The sequence below is a fragment of the Quercus robur genome, chromosome 3 (assembly GCF_932294415.1).
Source record: "Quercus robur chromosome 3, dhQueRobu3.1, whole genome shotgun sequence".
Taxonomy (NCBI): Eukaryota; Viridiplantae; Streptophyta; class Magnoliopsida; order Fagales; family Fagaceae; genus Quercus; species Quercus robur.
Window position 1 is genome coordinate 24,242,658 of NC_065536.1, and position 21,282 is coordinate 24,263,939.

General features: G+C 31.1%; 1 pseudogene; it reads left to right on the forward strand.

Moving 5' to 3' along the window:
• The first annotated feature begins 909 nt into the window (after positions 1-909).
• Positions 910-20,868, forward strand: LOC126719427 (protein SIEVE ELEMENT OCCLUSION B-like; annotated as a pseudogene).
• Positions 20,869-21,282: the final 414 nt, after the last annotated feature.

Sequence of the window (21,282 nt, forward strand, 5' to 3'; positions counted from 1 at the left end):
GAAATTACAAATTGATGTGCCATTAATAATAAAAAAAACTATTATATATTAAAAGACAATTCAAATATATATTTATGAGGTGATTAAAGCCTATTAATTACATTCATTACTACATCAGTTTAAAGCTTTATGTAGTAAAACCAATAATATCTTTTAACATTTTCTTTTGTGTTTGGTGACAAATCATGTAGTATCCTTAGCATCACTAAAAAAAGAATGCAAGTCTCAACTTCTTGCTTGTTAGGGCATGTTTGGTAGACTGTAATGATGATTATATAGGAATATGAATAGGTATTACAAGGAATACAAAATGTTGTAATGTAATACTTACTACTATTCATTTGTTTGGTGACAATACAAGAATAGAATCTTGAAGATAATCAAATGTTTAAATCAAATTGTCTAAATTGTAATATAAGAATAAAACTTAAGATATATTTTAGGAAATATCTTACTAATATAATTATATTTTCTAAAAAATAATATTTTTAAATTTGAAAGAAAGATTAGTTATTTTAAATGATTTTTAATTTTCATAATTGTTGTGTATATGGAAAGTTTGTTTATTTAGAAATGTATTAATTTTAAAAATTAATACACTTACTAAAGAATAACTATTATAACAATTTTAGAGAGGAATAATTATTCCTCATGTTAAAGAATAGTTATTTATAAAAAATGACTATTTTTTATAATAAAAATATAATTAAACTATTAAATAATTAAATCATATATAAGAATAACTATTACATTACATTGCCTATTATAGTTAACCAAACTTACTACTCCTATGGCTATATAAATGGACGAGGCTGGCAGATGGCAACAACATAAACCATATTAGCCTCCCCCCTTCACTGCACTAAACCGATAGAGACTTTGGTCATCTTGTTTCTGTAACATAACAACATGGCGATATCTTCATATCGATCTAATAGTAGTTCTCTGAGCTTTACCTGCTTGTCCGACAATGAGATCTTGAGCCAAATTTATCCAACCCACTTCCACGTTAATGAAAAGTTGGATGTTGAATCTCTTTTCATTATGGCCGAGAAAGTCCTCAACCGTTCCACTCTGGTGGTTGATAATTTTTTGCAGGTATAGTATTAGCTAGTATACCTTCTTTTGAGAAAAAAAAAAAAAAAAAAAATTGGGTCTGAAGGTTTACACTTCAGTAATTCACACTTTCCTCCTCTACCAATAGACCATGCATAATAATTTGGTTTTAGAATTTTATTACAATGCTTAGTTTAGACTTTTAGCATATTAGTTATTTGTTAAGACTTTTCTTTTTATTTTTTGTTTTAAAAAATGTTAAGACCGTGATATGGGACTCATTAATTGTTAATGAAATATATGCTCGATCAGTTCTTTTTGTCCACTGGCTTTGTCCTATTAAAATGCCATGAACACTAGCTTTGACACCTAATTACAGCAAGAGCAGGGTACCCAAGCAACCATTGAACACTTGGAGGAGAAGACCCCTAAAGCAAGTTTTAGTCCACCCTTGTGTTTACTCAAGAAAATTTCCTTTGAGGTAATTGCATTTTCTTTCTTCAATTTCCCTCCTTTTTGTATTAAAAGAATAATGATCAATTTCATATATAAAATATCAAAGTGTTCTAAATATTGCTTCAGACCCCATTTCAGTTTGTCCATTTGAACAAAACATTTTTATAGCAGCCTATTTCAATGTATTGTTTTGGGGTTATTGCTAAAGGTTTATATATATATATATATATGTTACAAAATTTATATACCTAAGTCTACATCATATGATATTATACCATACCTAATTATTAATTCAAAATCAATAATATGGACATTCCTAATATCATGATTACATAATATGAATATATAACATGTGATATATAATTAAAGAAAAAAAATATATAAATGAAGATAATATGAATATAACATGTGATATATAATTAAAGAAAAAATATATTAATGAAGAAAAAAACTATAAAATATATTAATGAAGAACACATTGTTAAAGGAAGATAATAATAAAATGTCATATGTGAGGAAAGTAATATTAAAAAAAAGTTGAAGAAAAAAATAATGATTCATTTACATATGAGCCGAAATCACCATGCTAAGTAGAATTTAGTAGAATAGACTGAAATGAATAGAATAAAATAGAATAGTTGAGATTTAAAAGTAGATAAGTAATTTGTACCGGTTAATTAATTGAAATAAAAAATTCCATCTGTTTCGGGCGGAATGGAATGGAATTCATAACTAGTATATATAGAACCATTTGGTCAATGACATTATCTTTTTATTTATTTACTCACATCAAATTTATTTATTTTTAAATGTCAGATGCAATGCAAGGAACCAGGTTATCTAATTGCGCATGCAACAACACTGTCAATACTTAATTTGTTATCACGCTATTCCTGGGATGCAAAGGCAGTGCTGACCCTGGCGGCTTTTGCTTTGGACTATGGAGAATTCTGTCTGCTTGTGAAAATTCAGTCATCGGAGGAACTCGCCAAATCAGTAGGAACACTCAAGCGAGTACCTGTTCTCTTAAAAGGCGTAACAATGCAGAAGAACCAGCAAGCCTTTATTGATCTTAACAAAGTGGTTAAAACCACACTGAAAGTGATTAAATGCATCTTTGAGTTGGAGATACTGTCCAATTTTGATTTTGACACAATAGATGTATCCGAATTGGCAACAGTGCTGGGCCGTATCAAATTGGATGTTTATTGGGCCATTACAACCATTGTAGCAAGCACAACTCAGCTATCATCCTGCCTTGTTTTTGCTGAGTAAGTTCTAGTTCAAGCCCATATATATTATATGGCATCCTCAAATCCTTACTTAGTAGTCTTAAAGAAAGTTTATCTCACATCTTGATAAAATTTCTAGTTATTTTGTGATTTAAATCTTAAAACATTATTTTGCAGGGTTTATATAGTAAAATTTATAATTTCTCTAACATTGTTAATGTAATACAGTTCTACTATTGACATAGAAAAAATTACCGAATTTTTCACTTGATATTTCAAAAATGTTAGGACTACAAATAAAGTCACAACTTGCCCACAACTAAAATCACAACTTGTCCACATAACCAATTGTGAGTGATGGAGTCCATAACTCCACCATTTACAACTTACTATGTGAATAAGTTATGACAAAGTTGTGGTTTTAGTAAACATTTGATAAAGGAAAATGTTGAAATCACAAATTATTTTACAAACTTTTTTACAAATGGCTGAATGAGTTGTTATTGTTAAGTCAAATGGTGATATTAGTGACGAGTCCAAATAAAAACTAGTAAAAATTTGTTACATCAATAATTTTTGTAAAAATGCTGTAAAATACATTATTGGTCAATTTGGTCTTACCATATCACAAAAACACAAGCCAGTTAAGGATGATATAGTCATATAGATGCATGGTATATACTATATACCATCTTACAACTGTTAAAAAACCATGGTTCTGTTGATTTCCAGGGACAAGAAACAGGAACTAAACCCCTTTGCGGATAAACTGAACGTCATCCTCACCGAACTCGAGAAGCAGATAGTAATTTGCAAAGAACAAAGAGGTTAGTACTTAGCGATTTCATTTATATGATGCAAACTTCCTTGCTTGTGAGTTGTGATGCACTATTAAAAGATGGACTACTATAATGATGAAAGATCTTGGTTTAATGCAGCGGAGACACAGGATTACCGGAAGCTCGTAAAACTTTTTCAGACCTCTATGGAGATCACGGAGGTACTTCATGAACTGATTGATCCAACAAACACGATGCAGCCACTGATTGATGGTTCTACTAAAACACAGGTTTGCTTTTCTAGTACATGCATCTTTTGTTCTTGTATAAGTGGATGAGCTCACTCAATAATAGTTTGATTGCCGTAATATATATATTTCTACTCTAGAAGTGCGAATGTTGTTGGAAAAAAAAATTATATTGATCTATCAATTTTATTTTAAATAATGTGACACTATATATATTATTAAATATCAAAAATAAAATCTTAATCATTGCTTTCTCACTAGTTGTAAGCAAAAAAAAAAAAAAAAAAAAAAAATATATATATATATATATATATATCAGGATTCTTCATTTGATTTTCAACATTTTGCGTCTATGATACCCATATCTTTTAGTTAAAGATTTAAAAAAAAAAAAAAAAAAAACCGGTTAAAACAGTAATTTACTATTTTTAAGTTTTAAGTTTTTTTCTTTATCTTATTCATTCAGTTTAAAACTTAAGACACTATCTCTATCTCTATCTCATTTTTAAATATTATTCTACGTTGGCACATTACCTTACCTCTTTCTTTAAAAAAAAAAAAATACAAACAATTATTTATATATGGCTTTTAAACATTATAATATTGAACCAAAAAAAACAAAGAAAAAAAAATGAAAAAGAGTATTATCTATATCATATCATATACTATATAATAAAAGTTGGGTTTAGAAGCCGTGGTTGCGCCAAGTGGTTTCACCAAATTGCAGAAATTTTTTTAGATTTTTAGATTTTAAAAAGAAAACATTTACATTAAAAAAGTCTAATGCATCTTAAATTGCAGCAACATAGATATAGTGTAATCTAATTTTTCTTATTTTTTAATTACTCTATTTAAAAATAAAGGTCTAATGCATCTTAAATTAGTAGTATCATGGCATTGTAAATCTATCCAAAAAACTGTATATATAACCCTCTCAAAAAAAAAAAAAAAAAACGTTGATGCTGAAGATAAAAAGTTGACTGGCCGAGGAAAACTTCAATAAATATCATATCATATGGTGATATATATCAGCATTTAGATCTAGGCTTTGATGAATAATCCTAACAAACCATATATAATGTAAATCTATCCAAAAATCCATATATATCCCCCAAAGAAAAAGGCATTGTTGGTGAGGATGAAAAGGTTGACCGGAAGAGAAAAAGTTTGATAGATGTGTATGGTGATATATATATATATATATATATATATATATCAAAAACTAAATTAACGCATAATCAGGAATCTTTAAATAAAAAGAATTATATTCCATATCAACTTCTTCAGAGATCTATATTAACATAGACTTCAAGGAGTTTAGGGTATTTGATTTTTATTTGGACTCCTTTTTTAGGTGGAGTATGTATATATATACACGGTTGGTGTATTTTTTTTTTTCATTCTCTAACTTATTATACAGTTTTTTGGTTTAGGCTTCCATTTTCCTACCTACAATCATGTAGGTATATATTTGTTTACTAATCAAATTGAATACGTTTTATGTATTTGTTACCTTTTGTTTAAGCTAATTTCCTTATGTTTGATCTAATTTATATGCTAATGTTTTGATCCAATTTAATTATTTTGTTGTCCAATATTTAATTATATCCTAAATTTATTCAATCTTCATCGAATCAAATTTGGTGCATAAGGGTAAGAGTTTCACATCAAAAGTTTTTATTGAATTGTTCTTATTAACATGTTTTACTTTTACTTGCCCATGAAATCTTTTATTCTAATCAATTTCTTTATTGAATTCTTCTTATAAAGTTTTTACTTACAATTTTTTTGTTTAATTCTTATAACATGTTTTATACACTCTCATTAATTCAAATAGATTCAAATAGAGATGGTTAACAAAAAAAACAAAATTTCTCCAAGTTGAAGTGACAGAAATGTTGCAAGAAATAAAAGATGATTTATGGCATTGGCAAGTTTTGAAGGTCAATAAGGTTGGTGATTTCATAAATCTTTTTTTTTTAATTGCCAAATTTTGGAAATTTAATTCCCAAATTTTTTGAATCTTTACAATGTCATCATTCTTCCAATATCAATTTTTTTTTTTTTTTAATGTATTGATAATTTTTACTCTTGAGTCGTCACTATAAAATAGGTTTTTTTTTTTTTTTTTCCTTACAATTATGAAACTTATTTGACTAAATTAGTAAAATCAAAGTTGAAATTATAGATTTATTTATTTATTTTAAAGCCTGATAATAAGTGGTCATAGACTCATATGTAAGTTGTCATAGTAAATTCCAATCATAGACTATTAAATTTACATACAATTTTGCAATCTATATGGTTCTATTTTTTTTTTTTTTTTTTTTTTTAACTCAGTTTAATTTTCTTCTTGATTGATTTATTTATTTTTTAGGTTTGTCAAGAAAGATTTCAAGCATCTTAAGAAAGGTTTGTAATCTATATGTAGAACTTTGTAATTTTTTTTTTTTAATTGCAGCAACGTAGTGTAATCAAATTCTTCTTATTTTTTAATTACTCCATTAAAAAAAATGTCTAATGCATCTTAAATTACCGCCAGTTTACTACACTAAGAAAAAAAAAAGAGGTCTAATGCATTTTAAATTGCAACAAAGTATACTACACTATCAAAAGGTCTAATGCATCTTAAATTGCAGCAACCGTATACTACCCAAAAAAAAAAAAAAGTGGTCTAATCTTAAATTGCAGCAATATTTATAGATTTTTAAAATTTTAAAAGTGGTCTAATCTTAAAAGTGGTCTAATCTTTATCTCTTATAATTTCTAAGTTTTTAAAAATCTTATTTTAATTACAATCCAAATTATATTCTACATCTATTTCTTCTTAATTTGATTACAATCCAAAATCTTCATCTTCATCTAAGATTTTTTTTTTTTTTTTTTTTTTTTTCATTTAAATTATATTACTACACCTATTAGCTACAAAATTTTTGGATTAAAGAAACATGATTATTTTTAACACTTCCACAAATTAAGTTTGAATCCAACAGAAATTGAGTTGAACTAAAACTATTTAAGAATGCTAAAATCAATCAATAAAAAAAAATTACTGCACATAAAAAAAGAAAAAAAAAAAAGAGCAACTCAATATATGATTGAGTTAACGTTTCACACCTCCACAAATTAAGTTTGAATCCAAGAGAAATTGAGTTGAACTAAAACTCTACTAAGTCTACTCTATTCTACTATTTAAGAATGCTAAAATCAATCAATAAAAAACCAAAATTAAGTGAAGAATTGCAGAATGAAGGACTTGACTTTTTCAATGAGAATAACTATCTTCTTTTTATTTTTTTTATTTTTTGTGTTTCTATTTTTCTATTAACGTAGTTCAATAATTACTTAAATTCTATGATTTTTTAAAATATTTTACATAATAAAATTCATTTTAATTATTGATGTATTTTTTGATTTGATGTTCTTAATTGATTGTACAGATTATTTCCTCAATTATGGCAATATTAAAATGGCTAGACACAAATGCCAATATAAAAATGGCTAGACACAGGTAATTTATATGTAAACTTTTACATTTAAATTGCAATACAATTTTTGTTTTCTCTTTATGTACTTTTATTTATCTATTTTTGAAATTATTTTGATTGTGTTACCCTAGAAGGTTTAGATACTTATATATATATATATATATATATAATTAAATTACAATTTTACTACTAAGAGCTTTTAGAAATTTAAAACTTGCCATAATTTTTCAAATTATATTATAATATCTTCTTTTGCAAAATAATAATAATAATAATAATAATAATAATAATAATAATAATAATAATTACAAAATATACATTTTCCATGTAACTTAATTAAATTTTTTTTTTACTATTTTATTTGTTATTAGATTTGATTATATTATCAAAAAATATATATATTTTTAAATTTATATATACTTTTTTTATTAAGCCGTGCATCGCACAGGCATAATACTAGTATATATATATATATATATTCTTTTTTGTGTATGGATAATTTAGTGGTTGGGAGGTAAAAGATTTGAATCTCAGATATCTTATTAAAAACATTAAAAAATGTCAATTGAGTTACAACATTTTTGACAAAATATATATTTGAGATTATATTATTTGAGTTATTCAAATAGACTTGTATACTTAATAATAATTAAACCCTATTTAGTACGATATATATGGATTATTTATATTATAAATAATAATTTGATTTCTTATAAACTTATTTAAAAATTTACACTATCCAATTTTAAGTTTATATAAGTATATTTTTAATACATGTATACATATAAATAAATATTATTATATATACCCCAATTGAAACCTATACTCACGAACTTGTTTAGAATCACATTATCATATATATTTGACTTTGGTTCGTTGATCATAGTCATCAAACATATACTTAAATTTGAGCTTCATTCTTTACTAATTAATTTTTTTTTACTTGGGTCGAACTCAAACTGCTTATGAATAACTCATACCATTTAATTAAAAAGCCTTAATTTTATAACTTACCCACAAAATTATGTGAGCTAAGGTGGGTACATGTTTTTAAAAAAATAGTAGACAACAAAGTTTGGCTGACCAATGTGTGAATTGACACATAAGAATTTTCTTACCGAATCAGTGCTAAGACAAGTTTCTTGACATGCACCCATTAATGTATTGCACAAATTGCAGGTTGAAATTGATGTCCTGAAGGGGAAGAGTGTCTTCTTGTTCATTTCAGACCTAGAAATCTCCAACGATGACATTTCAATGCTTCAGAAAATTTTTGATAAAGCAGGGAAGGAGGAGGAGGAGCAATATAAGATTGTATGGATCCCATTTGTGGAGCAATTGAGGGAGGGCTTGGATAAGGAATTTGAGACAAAGCGGTCTACAATGCCCTGGTACGTAGCGCGTTACTATTTACCAAAAGCAAGCTGTAGGTTCATCAAGAAGCAGTGGAACTTCAAGGTTAAGCCCTTACTTGTGGTGTTGAACCCTCAAGGAAAAATGGAATGGGAGAATGCCATCCTAATCTTCAGTATCTACGGAGTTGAGGCCTTCCCTTTCACCAGCGCAAAAGTGAAAACTATGGAGACGGATTTCAGTTGGCTTTGGTCACCGATAATTAATGCTAATTCTGAGATTGAAAACTGGGTAAAGTCATTTCACAGATATAATGCGTGCGCAAACACAAACATATAGAAAATGCTAAGCCTACTATAAAAAACTTTCAAACGGACATGATATTGAATATAACAAGATAATAATAAATGACCATTTGAATTATTTTTTATGATTGGTGATGTATCAATTTATAAGACTTGATAAAGTTTATAGTAATTCTAGTATCACTTATAGACATATATATCTCTTGCTCATTCAGATCAAAGAGAAGAAATACATCTTTTTGTATGGAGGCCAGGACAACGAGTGGATCCAAAAATTTCCTGAAAGGGTAAAGGTTCTTGCTGATCAAGACTTGATAAAGCAAAAAGGGATATCTATACAGTGGGTGTCCGTCTCTGAGAGCGAAGGAAATAAGGTCGACCTAGAGCGCTTCTGGACCAACATTGAGAGCCTGTTCATTTCCAAGGCTCAAGGGAAAGATAGACGTGGTGGCTCGAGAAATCCAGAAATTGCTTTCCTACAAGAATGAGAAAGAATGGGCTGTGCTCACCAAAGGGTCTAGTGTGGTATTGGTGAGTAGTGGCAAAGTTATTTTGAAGGTGGTGGAAGAGTTTGAACAATGGAAGATTAAGTTAAACGAGAAGGACTTCGAATTGGCTTTCAAAGATTACCATGACGAGGTTTTTAAGGATGAAAAACACATCTGCCACCACATTAAAATTCCATACAACACTGGGAAAATACCAGAGACCTTGGAATGCTCCCATTGTCATCGCATCATGGACACGTATATCAGTTACAAGTGTTGCCACAACGATGGTGCTGCATAGGCTGTGCATCATGTTGTTACCTTCAGGGTTAGTATTGCTACTAAATTAAATAATGTGGTTATATTGGTAACCAAATGAGGTGAGGTGTGCTGTGACTATTACATATTTATGTTTTATCATGATGTGTGATCTAAAGCCACTAGAAAAAGGCATGCAGTGTGTTATATTTCCTACTTAAAGGAGCCCCTAGGAAAGGGCAGAGTGTATGTTTTATTGGTTGTGTTATTCCTTTCTCTTGGTTTATGAAAGGAAATGTGTGTAATCATATTCATATTGATATTGATATATATTTATTAAGTGTTTATTTGAGAACAACTTATTTAGTTGAAGTAGAAAACTTTTTGCTGAAAGTGTAAAAAATAGGTTAAAAAATAAGTTGAATAGTACAATGAGATTTATGAATAGTATCAAAAAGTATAATGAGATTATAAATAGTAGTAAAAATAAGTTAAAAGTGTAGATAAGCTGAATTTTTTAGCTCATCCCAAACGGATGCTAAGTGTTCGTTTGGAACAAGCTGAAAATTTCAGCTTATTTGCAATTTCAGTTTATTTTTTGTACTATTTATGAGCCTTACTATATTTTTTGGTACTATTCATAAATCCTATTGTACTATTAAGCTAATTTTTTCCGTTATCTATGGTACTCATGTACTATTAGTACCTATGTATATACAAATATATTTAAAAAAAAATTGGGGGGGGGGGGGGGAAGATTTTCCCCAAGTTAAAGTGTGCCTTTACCATGGGGTTTGATATTGGAATTGCTTAATAGTCATTTAACCAAAAGTTCAATCAACTTCTAGCTACAAGAATATGGTCAGAACATGCAAATTCAACTCAAGGATAAATTCAATTTATGAAGCTTCTATAAAATGATTTGATGATGCACAAAATTGTTAGTGAGTTGATCGTCCACACGCGTGCCAATTAGGGTACCTAAAGAACAAAAGAACCTACAGAGAGCATCGGTCAGGTGTCAGCCAAAGACCCTTCGAAGGTTAAATTAGTGATAGAAGAATCTCCAATAATTCAAATGTGTAAGAGCTAAAAAATTTCACATACCTCAAAGGAGAAGGGTTTGGTGCTTATATAGTAATGTAGGGCTGACTGAGATCCTTTGAACGTGGGTTTCCTTGTGGGGTAGATTTGGAGTTAAGACCTCGGGATTTCAGGGTTTCTCTTTCTATATGAGGAGGATCTAAAATGTGTAGTAGAGTTTTCGTGGTGCGCAAGTTGTTTCCATATGGGGATGCATAAGTGGGGAACACATAAGAGTTTGTGGGACCTAATGTACTTAACCATTGGTATGCATAACAAATCCTCTGGTTCATACTTAAACGTCCATTTGGCTCACATACATCCATTCGTCGGGATCCTTCACTTCTCACGTCGCGCCACACTTCCCTACCATCCATCGGTTTCCATGTGCATGCCATCCGTTGGGACCAAACGCGTGGTATCCAACGGGTCTTTTGTGAAGCTGACAATTGTTCTGAGATGATCGTTCCATTGGGTCTTCATGGGGGTGGGGTGAGATTTCTATCCTGACGAGTTGATGAGTTAGGAAATATTTATGCAGAAAATACACCTATCATGATCATTTAATTAATTGGACATGGTCAATTGATTGTGGCCTATATACAACAATGGTGGTACGATAGAAATTCATTACTTTTTATTATCAGGCTATAATACCAATTGGTTTTTTATGTAGGTGGAATTTGAATCCCAAAGCTTTATCCATTACTAGTTGCTAATGTTAACAATCCTTTGTTTCTTCCTCTTTGATTGTACATTAGGATTCCAGTCTTTGAATTTTCTATCCTTGATATGAAACATTAGAGGGTGTTTGGTACATGTATTTGAAAACATGTGTGGAAATATGTGTGGGTGAAAAAGTGTATAGAAATGCATGTAATGTTGTTTAAAAACTGAAAATGTGTGTTTGAGTATGTGTACCAAACACCCCCTTACGTAATGAAAAATATAAATCAAACTTACATTTAAATTAAAATTAAGATTCCAATCCTTAAAATCCTCAATTATAAATATATGAAACACAAATTTAAAGAACTACTTAATTAATATTTAAAATAAATTGAAAGACAACCTTAAAGTAGTCTTTATATCTTCTTCCTTTGTTACTTTGTAGTAATCACTAAATAACTTCTTTTGTTGTGCAATTAATCTGAGTTACGTTGAATTATCTATGTGTTTTTCTAACATCTAATTTTGATTGTCACTGTGTTTTTCTTTTTGGTTATTTTGATAGTGTTATTTTGCTGTTATGTGGACAGCGTTGTAGTGATGGAAAGGAAAAAGAAACCATGATGGCGAAAATTGTATGCTCTCTTCTTATTTTCTCGTTATGTAATTTTGTATATGGATTTCTATCATTAGCTTACGAGTAATATTTTTTAAAATTGTGTTGTTAGGTCCTTACTCATGTTATTATTCCCCCTAATAAAAAAAAAAATAATGCTATCATCATTATTATTTTTTTCCATAGGTTGGACTTTATATGATGTGACCATTCTTGCATTACAAAAAATGAGGGATATAGTTGCGTTTGAAAAACGCAGCTATAGACCCTAAAAACGCAACTATATGCTATAGCAGCGTTTCCAAACACGGCCTATCCTGCACGACAATAGCCTCCTGTGAGGGTCTATAGTTGCATTTTTACCCCCTATAAGCTGAGACCTATAGCTACGTTTTGTAAAAAACGCGGCTATAGACCTGCTTTGGGCTGCGTTTAAAACACAGTTATAGGCTGGAGCTGTAGCTGCGTTTTCTAAAATGCAGCTATAGGCTAAGGCCTGTAGCTGCGTTTTTTTAAACGCAGCTATAGACCATCTTTGGAAGTCCCCTACATTGGGTTTTTCTATAGCCGCATTTTAAAAAACGCGGCTATAGGTGTTTATTTTTTCTTGCTAAATCTGTAATTCCTGCCCAACTAATTGCAACACTCAAAAGATGCAACCAATTGCAACCAACAGATGCATTTAGGTTTGCTTTAAATTCTAATTAATAGATACCATCGGTATAATACTAAGATATTGTTACAATATCCATCTAGGCAAGTATATAAAAAGGCAAAATGAATTTTTTTTTTTTTTGATAAGTCAAAATGAAAAGATTTAAAAACTGATTTGCAAATAGATTCTCTTTCTTCCTGTTCTTGAAAAGTGCCAACTGAAATTTAAGCGGGCATATTATCAAGTCAATGTCACATATTGATTTAAAATCTAAACAATCACATTTCCAAATATATATAGATGTGTACTAAACATAGAAATGGACAAGTATAACAATTGTCATCCCAACAATATCATGCATATGTGTAACTTAAAAAATGAATAGGTTAAATGTGAGGCTATAAACCCAGGTAGAGAGAGAGAGTGAGAGAGAGAGTCTTATCAGAAATGTAATATTTGGAACCAATATTATAAAAGCTAAGTTGTAATTTGAACAATGGTTAATGTAATAGGTGGGACTATAAGCATGACAAAGTTGTAATTTGTGTACTTGATTTTGGAGATTTAAGCATTTGATAAAGAAATTTTGTTGGATCTCAAGTTCAAAAGCTTAACCTGAGCTCGAGTTTGTGTTAGGAGTGTGGTGTGTGTGTGTGGTGCTGCATGTGTATGGTGCTGATGATGACTGCATGTGGTATCGATGAGGCATGCGTGTGGTGCTGCATGTGTGTGCTGCTAATGGGGTGTGTGTGAGTTGCAATTGTGATTGTGATGACAATGTGGTTTGTGTTTCATACCCCCCACTCGCCCAGCTGAAGGAAAAAACAAGAAGTATATGATTTGTAGTTTTTGTCACAATCCTATTAATACATTTGAAAGCACACAGTTTATGCTTATTTTATTTATAGTTTGATGAATTTAAAGAGGAATGGACATTTTTATTTGGCACTGCCCAGCAAATATCATATAATTAAATAAATTATTTATCTAAAAGCATATTATAAGGTGGACTACAATTTTTAATATTATATTATGTATAACCATATACTAATCTATTAATTTAAGGGTAAATTATATAGTTGGTTCCTATCCTTTATACCAAATATCAATTTTGTCTCTATTGTTATTCCTGGGATAGAAAATTTTGATATGTCAAATGGAATAATAAAAATTGATTTTTCATACTACATCAATTACCTACTGTACTGCCACATCAAATTATATTAAAAAAAAAAAAAACTACAAATTTTCTATTTGAACGTGAGTTCTAGTTTGGGAAAAATTGTAAAATCTCTAACTTTCTTTAAAGTAAATCTCTTCTATTCTATTACTTTGTTTGCCTCCCTCTATTTGCAAAGGATCAATGGGGCTCTGTTCACGCAAATATATTATTCCTAAGAACATCATAAACATATTGCTGCAAAGAGAATTCGCCAAACATAATTTAATTAGAGTGTGTTTGTTTGGAAGTGAAATAAGGTGGATGGAAAACTTTGGAGAGAAAATGAGAAGGAAAATTTTTTTGGAGTGTATTTGGTTAGGTAGGGAGGAAGGAAAATAAATGGTGGGTGGGACTCAAGTGTTTTATTTCCGAGCCCATCAAAAAATTTTCTCTCTAAAATGAAGAGAAAACTAAATGGAGAAAATGGGGTTGCTTAATGGACAAAAATGCCCATTAAGCTGCCTCATTTATTTTTTCATGCTTTCCTAGGCACTTTGCCTCTTCCTTTTTTTTTTTTTTTTTTTTTTTTTTTTTTTTTCTCTCTCTCTTTTATTTTATTTTATTTTTTTTAAATTCCTTTTCCTTTCCTACATTTCCTCCTCCTCTTCCTTCTTTTTCTTCTTCTTCTTCTTCTTCTTCTTCTTTTGATTTCTTGAGTTGTGGGTGTGATAGTTGTTTTGTTTTTGTTTTTTGTTTTTTGTTTTTTTTTTTTTTTTTTTTGTTTAAGTAGACATGTTTTTTTTTTTTTTTTTGGAACATGATTTTTTTTAATAAAATGGGTGATTGCTTTTTTTTTTTTTGGTTGTTTGTCACTTTTTTGTTTTAATTGACCATCATTTTTTAACAAGGGTATATGAGTCAATTTATACAAATTCACTTTTTTCACCCTCCACTTTTCCACTCCCAACAGAACAAAAAAGATAGAAATTAAAATATTTTCTATTCTCCCACTTTTCCATCCTTCTAACCAAATGAACCCTTAGTCTATCCAAATAATAGGGTTGTATATAACAAGATGTCTAGGATTCCAGTTTTGACTCAACTTGACTCGCAAAACCATAACAATACATCTGTAATTTCTTTTTTTTAGGGAAACCAAAATCTGTAATTGGGTGGGGGTAGAAGCAAGAGAGTTAATCTCGTACCGGAGGTTATATCGGTTTGACTAGTGGAACGATATATTTCGGTACCGGTCAATACCGGTATACTGTTTCGGGTTTACCGTTATTTTTTATATTTATAAATATATATATATATATATCTGTGTGTGTGTGTGTGTGTGTGTGTGTGTGTGTGTGTTAGGTTCTAAGATTTTAGGTTTAAATGTATTAGAACTTTATTTTGTAATGTTGGCAAACCATGGTCAAAACGTTTTTCTCTGTTTTAGACTTGCTCAAAGTATGTTTTTGTGTAAAGTTCGAATTGAGTGTACTGCAGGATTTACTATGTAAATCTGCCTGGCTTGATCAATCGAGAATTAGACTCGATCGATCGAAACTCGTGCAGATTATTTTTTTTACAGAATCTTCCAACTCAGCCCAAGCCCGTTTGACATGTAGGGTTTTATGTTTTGCCTTAAGTATAAAATGAAAAACCCTAGTCACATTTTAGGGTTGTTGTTTATGTCATGTATGTGAATCTCTTGTGAGATCTAGAGGTGTTTGCCTTTACATATACTTAGGGTTATCAAGAATCAAGATTATGTCAAGAGATTGATGATCGATTCAATTGCTGCATTAAGAGCTTAAAGATATACAAGCGGGAGTGTTTGTACTTGCTGTGAATCCAAGAAAGAAGTAGTTCGTGGACTCGGAGTTGTCCCGTGGTCATGGTAGTAAGTTTCCTACTCGAGGTAGCAATAAGATGTTAGTGGTATAAGTCACTATTGTGTAAACTTTAATTCTTTCATAATGGATTTGTTTTACTTTGAGGATAGCTAGGTTAAATCGTCCCCAAATTTTTTACCAGTTTGGTTTTCCTGAGTTATCATATCGTTGTGTTATTTATTTTCTGTTGCTACACATGATATGATATATTTGTGTTAACCTAGATCTGATTAATTTGACAAAGTAATCACTTGGCTAATTAACTAGGTTAATCTGATTGTGTTTTAAGGGGTCTGAAAACGTACAAGTGGTATCAGAGCAGGTTAGCTCTATTTTTCTAGATTCTTTGATCTAAGAGTTGATTCTTGACCCCTGTTGTCATGAAACACGGTCACTCTCTTGTGATCCCACCTCACTTTGATGGGAACAACTATGCTTATTGGAAAGTAAGGATGTAAGCATTCCTGAAATTGATGAGAGAATTTGGAACTCCGTTGAATACAGATGGGAGAAACTCACTGCTCTAATTAGTGAGTGGCAAACTTCTCAGAAAGAAGCAACCGCTTTTAATAGCAAAGCGATGAATTCTATTTTTAATGCTGTTTCTATGGAAGAATTCAAGAGAATCTCAAATGTTGAGGTTGCTCACATTGCATGGAATATTCTCCAAATTGTGCATGAAGGCACAAAGATAGTCAAGATCAATAAGTTGCAGTAGTTAACAACTAGATTTGAAAGCATTAGGATGTTTGATGATGAAAGTTTTGATGAATTTTATGCTAAACTTTATGATATTGTTAATTCTGCTTATAATCTGAGTGAAATATATGATTAACCTAAAATTGTTAGGAAGATTCTTAGATCCTTGACTGAGGACTTTAGACCCAAAGTGACTACCATCACTGAAAGCAAGGATGTGGACTCCATCCCTGTTGATGAACTTGTAGGATATCTTCAGTTCTATGAGTTGGACCTACCTAAGACAAGTAAATCCAAATTAATAGCTCTTAAGTCTATTGATGATGTTGATATGAATGAATTTGATGATGAGCTTTCTGCTATAAAGATTACTTACTTTGCCAAGAACTTTAGAAATTTTCTTAGGAACAATAATAGAAGGGCAAGAGGTAAAAACAATGTTAAACCTAGAAATTTTAGGAGGAATGATCCCACTAAGGTGAATAATATTGAAAAACCTCGAGAGAAAATAGGTCAAACCCCTAATAATTCTATGGGTCAACAATGTTTTGGATGTCAAAGATATGGTCATGTGAAATCAGAATGTCCTACATTCTTGAGGTCTAAGGGTAAGGCTATGGCAGTAACCCTTAGTGATGATGAAATTTCTAACAATGAGTCTGGTAGTAATGAGGATGAAAACTTCATTACTTTCATAGCAACTGCTATAATTGATGAAGGTGTTGCTGTTGAAGAGAACCCTTCTGATGGAAAACTCTCTGAGGATACAGATTTGCAAAAAGCCTATAACAAACTTTGCAAAGTTGCTGCAAAGGATGCTATAAGTGTTGATTTAGGCTTAAAGAAAAATGTATCTCTTGAACTTGATAAGAAGAATTTGCTTGTGAAATTGTTTGATGCTAATGAATTGCTGAATAATGTGAAGACTGAGAATATGCTTTTGCTTGATAAAGTTAAGAATTTGGAACATGAATTATCAGTTGCTAGAGAACAAACAAATAGGTCTGCTAGTTCCAAACTTGATCATATGCTGAGTGTTCAAAAGTCTCCTTCAGACAAAATTGGTTTAGGTTTTGTAGAAAACATCTCTGTGCCTGAAACTCATTCCACTAACTTTGTTTCTTCTTCTGAGCCTCCCGTAAGTGAGGTTGTCAAACCTGTAGAAATTACACCTCCTAGAATGATTAGGGTTGATCTTAAAGAGTCTAAGCCTAAGAATTCTACTCTTTCTAAGGACAAGTTGCATGATAGATCTGCATGGGTTTGTCATTTTTGTGGAAAGTCTAGGCATATTCGTCCAAACTGTTTTAAGTTGCAAGCTGTTAAGCGAGCAAATAAACCAAAAGTACCTGTGTCTTAAGCACAAGATCCTATGGTACTTTTTGGTGAATTGGTAAAGATTTTAAACCTTTATTCCAATCCTGGAGTTGCTTAGCATTCTAATGTGAAAAATAACTCCAATGCTAGAATTGATCTAAAAAGTTTTGGATGCAAAAGGCTTAATCTGATTGAGTCTTTTTGACATAGTCATTGTGCTTCATTGCTCTACTCTTTGTGACCATTGTTCTTTGTTGTTTTTGTTTTCTTTGTTTTTCTAGGATTTTGCACTGCATAACATTCAAGCATTTCATTCTAGGTTGTTTTTGTTATTTCTTTTCAAAAAAAAAAAAAAGGGAAAAGGGAAGCAAAATGTGTTTTGCATTATTTTATTTGGTTTTGAAATCAAGGTTAACCGTTCTATTTTTACATAACATGTTTATGTTCCTTATTTAGCTTGGATGAGCTTATTTATTGCACTTTACTAGTTTGAGCTTTGTAGTGCATGTTGTGTGGGAAGATGTTTATAGTTTTTGATCACTTTGTCTTGATCTTGAAGTCACATGCCTTTGATTGTCGGACTTGAACTTATTGAGAAAGGCATAAATAACCATCTCACCACTGTTTACTAGTCAATCATGAACACCTTAGTGCGTATCATGAGATTTTGTGCTCGAAAAAGTGTAGCACATGTACAAAAAGAACATAAGGTGTAGCCTCAGTTTAAATGTTAAAATTGGTGTGTTCATTATTGGACTATAATTAATTCAATCAATTAAAATTGGTATGTACATTATCCTGACTATTTTAATAAGTTTCTGATCAAATAAAATTTGTGTATACATTATGAGGCAAATCAAGAAACTTACATGATTGCAAGTTTTTATTCTAGTTGCACACACTACACAAGTTATTCTTTGCTAAACTTTGTACATGTTGTTGTGTGTGATCTTTTTTTGGCCATCCAAGAATGAAAATTCCTTGATTATAATGCAAAATGTGTTTGAAGTTTGAGAACTTAAGGAAAATTGATTGAAAATCTTATTTTTGGGAGATCTGGGTTCAATACAAGTGTTTTTGAAAAGCATTTCATCTCATACTCATGCATTCTATTCATAAAATACTATACTTTGAGGAGTTTCTGCTTAAATTTGCTTTGTTTTTCAAAAATGTGTTTTTTCCAGATTTTTGATTGATCGAACCTGTTTCTCGACTGATTGAAATTGTGATTAAAAATTTGGTTTGAATCTACCTGGCTCAATCGCTGCTCGATTGATGCTGGATCGATCGAATGTAATTTTTGATCGATCAAATCTATTTTTCGATCAATCAAAAATCGCACAAAGAGTTTTTTAAAACCTATAGCTTTTCACGTGTTCAACACTTTTTCAAACTTTTCAAAAGCTTTTCTCTCTCTCTTCGATCAGTCAAGGATTCAAAGCAAATTTTTGTCGTTTTCCCTCTAATCTTTTGCAAGGTTTTTGTCTTCTAAGGCCGATAAGACCTTTTTGCCCCTCATTTTTCATTTATTTTCATGTTTCATGCATTTTTTTCATGCATATTTGGGAAAATTTTGAACCTATGAATATTTGGGGATTTTGGTGTTTTTAATCTTTTCTTTCAAAATTGATCATTGGGTTTTTGTTGTGGGATGATATAAAACTGATCTTTGTGAATTAATTTGATCAATTTGTTGATTTGTGAAAAATTGAATTTTCTAGGGATTGAAACTACCCAAATTGGGGTTTTGTTCAATTGAGCTTAATGTGATAAAATTGGCTTGTTGGGTTGATTAATTTAATCATTATATTCTGTGATATATCTTGTGTAATGATCAATTGATCAAATTGTTGAGTTTTTTGAAAGTGGGTTTTCAAAATTTGGGGTTTTTGATATAAACTCTATGCTCAAGCCAATTTTGTAATTTCAAAGTCAAATTGAACTCATTCTCACCACATTAGAGCATGCATCATGTGTTGATATTGTTCATGCATCATATAGATTGTTATTTTTCTATAATTTTTGTGCTAACTTGCAGTCTGCCCTTGTTTTTTCTTTGTTTTTCCTTTTTGTCTCTTTTGTGTCTGTCCTGTCCTTCCTTAGCATCATGACTAGGAAGACTAGAGAAAATAGGAAAGCCTTCTCTTCTTCTGCCCCCACCTTTGAGAGTGATAGGTTTCTGAGTGAGAAAAACCAGGAAACTTTTGAGAAATTGAACCTTCTTTGATTTGTATGGGTTGAGAGAAAGGTTCTTTTAGATGAGCATGATCTGAAGATTAGGAGAAACTTTGAGTGTAGGGGCTGGTTACCGTTGATGGATATTGACCATCCACCTTTGGCTACTTTGATTAGAGAGTTCTGCTCGAATCCTCTGTCCACACCTATGATTCTAACACTCAAGTGAAGAGTTGGATACGGGGTGAAGAGTATGTCATTACTCCTACGGTAGTGGCCGATGCTCTTGGGGTGCCATTGGTCTAGCATCCCGTCTATCCTTACAATGAGTCTCCTCCCTAGATGACGTTATGTCATATATTACCGGTACTTCTATCCAGTGGGGTTCTGATTCTCGGATCACGTTTGCCGAGTTGACCGAGATTCATTACATTTTCTTTTGGATCTCTTGCCATTCTATTTGGCCCATCTCTCATTTGCACACCATTCCTATAGAGAGATGTGTGTTTTGTATGCCCTTGTCACAGATGCTCCTATGAGCTTTCCTCATCTTTTTCTTCGTTCTTTGGTTGAGGTTTATAGGAGTAGTTCTTCTTCTCATGCTCTTTTCTTGCCGGTTTTTATTCATCAGATTTTGCTTCATTTAGGATTAGAGTCTTTTTTAGCTTCTGAGCCTGTGCATATTATGGCTCCCATAGATGCCACCTTCCTTCGACAGAGAGCTGCTCAGATGTGAGCTAGCTCTAAATGCCCTAGAGTAGATTCTTTCTCTTCGGGTGTTGCACCTCCTCCTCCTCCTCCTCCTTCTTCTTCAGGTGATCCGGTTGCTGATGTGTATATGGATCCGACTACTGCTACTGCTCCTCCACCTTCTACTTTAGATGATTCGAACATTCGTTGTATGTTGGAGACTGTCATGACCATTCAGGCAGCTTATGGTTAGATTTTGGTGGATATGCTTGATGAGCTTCGATCTTTGCGAGCAGATTTGGAGTCTTAGATGATCACCTCCGCCACCTCCTTTTGATGATGGGTTATGATTGCCCTTTGGCAATTCATCACAAAAAGGGGGAGTACACATGGAGAGAAGATTTTGTTTCTAGGGGGAGTTTTTGTGTTTTGGAGCTATGGAGCTTTAGATTGTATCTAGGTGCTTCATCTTGTATTTATATTTTTTGGCTCATGATGTATTTTTGTTTTGTTTAAGTTGTCTATGATAGGGGGAGATACTTTGATGTATTTATATCTGTTTCTTGTTTCACATTGTGGTACATTGATTATTGATTTATATTTATGAGGTTATTCATGATATATGTCTTGTAATTTATGCTTATGTAAAATCAAGAATTTATTTTGT